We start from the raw sequence: 4,576 nt of genomic DNA on the forward strand, positions 1-4,576 counted from the left end.
TTGACGGGAGTGTGCATGCTATCAGGCGGACGTTGGCCCCTCGGTACGAAAGCCATTGTTGAGACAGGTTATTCCCTGTTGACTCAGGTATGCCTCTAGTTCTGTACAGTTCTAGGAGGTTCACCCTCCCAGGATTTACTTAATCCTTTTCAGAAAGGTGTTAGATTATTATTAATTCCCTGAGGCACTTCTACCGGGGAAATATCAATAGGACTGGTCTTTAATTTTTGCAGGTCGGAGTTCTCTTATTTGAGAGGCCTAGCTTTTCAAATTCCACTTTCCGACTCTTGTGTCACATCATTCACCGAGGGAGGCAGATAAACAATTTCAGTGCTACGTCAGAATGCGATGATTTGAACAGTACTCAGGAGTCCTTCTTGTACGTTTTTACCACTTAAATGCATCCAGAGTAAAACGAGATATTAAAAGTTTAAATAAATTTGATTAAAAATACAGGATGTCCAACGAAGTATAATCGATTTATCTCTACCTCTATATCTCTATTTATATATAAAAAACAATTTTTATATGTGTCGGTGTGTGTGTGTGTGTGTGAGAGAGAGAGAGAGAGAGAGAGAGAGAGAGAGAAATCCCTATGGACACCGAAACGGCTAGGTTTATTGATTTGAAATTTCACAAAAATGTACTGTATGTGTCCAAGAGTGTTCTTAGATAGGATTTGTATCTGAATACATCCGATATGTATCGAGAATCAATAATCAGAAAAATCCGATTAAAAAAGGACCAGTCAGATTTTGATCTCAGTTCACACCTTATACAGCCTAACATCACAAGTGCATTTGAGAGGATTTTATCAGCACACAAGCAGAAAGGCTCTACATATAAGATCAACAGTAGGTTCTTTGATATGATAGGGACGCATTCGAAATGAATGTGGCCTTTGATAGCACAATTGACTTTTGCAGTTTAAACGCCATCTATATATAAAAATAAGTTTATAAATTAAACAGTAGGTTCTCCACAGTGCAATGTACACTACAATGTATTATGAACTAAGTCACTGCGGGGAAGTACGTGGAGCTTCTTCGCGGTGCACCGCAGTGGGTTCCCGACTAGAGCAGACAATCAATTGATTTGATTGAAAAATGAAAAATTTCACTGATTTCGATGACAATAAAAGTATGTGAAGTGTGAAATATTCGTTGATTCTCATTCACTCCCGGGTAACGTCGGATTTCCTTGCTAGTGTTCATATATTTTCAAAGTTGAGATGTTTGTCATGCTGGTAGTCAGGTTTAAATACCAAATACTTATTCATTTTAAAAGGCTTTTTCCTTGTTTTAATTTAAATTATTATTGTTTGAATTTTTGGCGGATTAATAAATATTGTAATTTATGAAATTTTCGTATTATTTGGAATCTTCGAACTAGTGTTCTCATCTTTCCCGTTATTTCCACAAGGTTTTGGTAGATGTAATTCTCGGCTTTCTTCAGGTGTATCTTGTAGAACGTGGGGAGCTTTCTGCAATGAATGGCGGTGTAGTCGATAAAATACTTGGTAAAATTCAGTCGTAAGTTACACTCTTTTAAAGGTTGAAGGTTCAATCCTCATTGTGGGCAACACTTAAAATGCAATTGTAAATTATTAAGGACATCTGCCCAGCCACGGCCGACGGAACAATAGAATGCTATTCCCGTTGAATAAATAAAGGGTTCCGTTCGAAATTCCGTATAGACTACCGCGTGCGACAGAAAGATACTGAATTTTTACAAGATAAACCTGATGAAGATCGGATGTTACATCGACCGAAACGTTGTTAAAATAAAACTCAAGATACGAACAGTAGTCTGAAGAATCCAAATAATACGAATAATCAATTCTCATCTAAAAAATTCAGAAACATTAAGATTCAAAAGTCAAGTATCATGGTTCAATTGTGCCTCGGACAGAAACATTCATTAAGAACGCGACTTTATCTTATCAAAAAACCTGCTTTTGATTTAATATGCCGGACCTTTCTACTTATGCTGTGATAATAGCTTGAATTAAAGTTGAAATTGCGAAAGTCGATATCATCGTTCAATTGTGCTGTAAACAGAGACATTCATTTCCAACGCACCTCTGTCATATCAAAGAACCTCTTGTTGATTTTATATGCCGGACCTTTCCGCTTGCGCAGTAATAAAATTTCTCAAATGAACCTGTGATTTAAGGCTGTAAAAGGCGTTAACTTAAAATTGTCTGTTCCTTCTTTTATCGGATTTTTTCGATTATCGATTATCGATACTTATCGAATATGATACAATACAAATGTAAAAACAATGTCAGGTACATAAAGTACATTTGTGTAAAATTTCATGAAAATAGTATATGTCGTTTAGGAGTTCGTAGAGAACGCAGTCACACATACAAAGTTCTATATATATATATATATATATATATATATATATATATATATGTGTGTGTGTGTGTGTGTGTTATTTGAGAAGGAAAGCCGAGAATTAATAAAATAGTGACCAACGTTTCGCCCCTATTTCAGAGGACATCATCAGGATTTCGTAAGAAAATGTAAAAGAAAACGATTCCAGATCACATGCGAACATTTATAGATTCTACCCAGAATTGGAAGGACTTTAGGATTTTTACCTTTTTCAATCGCATGTGGTCTGTAATCGCTATTCTTCTACATTTTTCCTACGAGATTCTGATGATGGCCCCTGAAATAGGGACGAAACGTTGATTACTATTTTATTAATTCTTGGTTTTCCTTCTGAAATAAGATAACGTCAACGGTCGTTTATATTTTTATTTTATTTTGACACACACACACACACACACACACACACACACACACATATATATATATATATATAAGTCACTTTGTTTGTGTGTGTGTGTGTGTGTGTGTGAGAGAGAGAGAGAGAGAGAGAGAGAAAGAGAAAGTTCCATCCTCATATATTCCGAAACGGCTGAGCATATCTTTTGCAAATTTCACACAAAGAAAATTTATATTTCTGGCAGTGCTCTTAAATATATTTTATGCAGAAGTTCATCCGATATCTATCGCAAATCGATAAAACCCGATCTTAAAAAAAATCGTCTTTTTTCCCCCTCATAGATAAAATTAAATTTTACAGGGGAATATATTACGCTACACCGATGTAACCTTGGCTGGTGTAACGTAAACTATTTCTATGTAAAAATTCTGTTTTTGTTCTATAAGAGAAGATAGACTATTTTTAAGACCGTCAAGCCCAAATATCAGCTGACATGATATTATAATCAAACAGACTGAGTTTAATGGACGACATTATCATTATTATTAGCCTTCTGTTCTTTTAACTCAAAAAGTTGAAAAGTTACGAAGACGCAGGTAGTATCATAAAAACAAGCGAACTTTTGTTGCCCCCCCCCCAAAAAAAAAATCCAGAAGTATGTGACACACTGTCCACCAGATATTTCGGCAAAGAGAAGAAGCTATTCTCTAGAGATTGAGCACTTTTTGTTGACCGTACACTGGACCCCCCCACCTAAATAAATAAACAAAAATGAATCAAAACAACTTTTCTTTCAATCAAAATAGCAGGGAAGAGGGGAAATGCCAAAAACGTACGGACACACTATTTCTTTCATACGGCTACAAGTGCTTATGACGTCATAACCTTGCAAAATAAGCTATTTAAACTAGTGCGGGACTTACCAAAAGTGTAAGAAAAAAATGGAATTCCTTTCAAACTCTTTTTTTTTTTTTTTTTGTAAAGGCACTTTTACTTTTCACTGGATTTTTTTCGTAAAGGCACTTCCTAATATGTATGAAACGTAATTCGCAGCAGTTTAAAGAGTTTTCGAAGGGAACTATTGTATTTGACACAACAGGTGACGACTTTTCTGGTTCATCATAGTTGGAGAAAAAGTATTTTTAAGCAGAGGTATGATTTGGTGAGCAGTGTGTAAGGAAAAAAATACAATTCCTTTTCATTGTCACTAGCTTTTTTTTTTTTTTCGTAAAGGCATTTTATAGGCTTTCTAATATGTATAAAACGTAATTTACCGCAGTTAAAAGAGTTTTCGAAGGCTGAAGAAAAAGTATTTTTAAGCAGAGGTATGATTTAGTGAGCAGTTTAAGAAAAAATGGAAATCCATTTCACTGGGTTGTTTTTTATTTTGTAAAGGCACTTTTTTCACTGATTCTTTTTTTCGTAAAATGTAATGTCTTTTCTATGTAAAGACACTTTCTAATATGTATTAAACGTAATTTGCCGCAGTTTAAAGAGTTTTCCAAGGGAACTATTATATTTGATCCAACAGGTGGCGCCCAGGGGAAATAACTCGAAACTGGTTACTAAAAAATATCGATGTTGGTTATAACAATACAAATTAAATTAAATTAAATATATTATCAATATAAATCAACTTTAAATAACAATCTTAAATAGAACTCTTGAAACAATTTTCTTGCTATAAATGCTAGCTAACATAAAGCTATTTAGTAAAATCGATTTTCCTTAATATGCAAATGAGGCTACCTCTTGAGCATATATTTTGCAATAATCATACCATATATAGAAATAAATGAAATAAACTTTATGCAAATAAGTTTTCAGTATGAAAATT

The sequence above is a fragment of the Euprymna scolopes genome, chromosome 28 (assembly GCF_053919585.1).
Source record: "Euprymna scolopes isolate OS-2025 chromosome 28, ASM5391958v1, whole genome shotgun sequence".
NCBI classification, from domain to species: Eukaryota; Metazoa; Mollusca; class Cephalopoda; order Sepiida; family Sepiolidae; genus Euprymna; species Euprymna scolopes.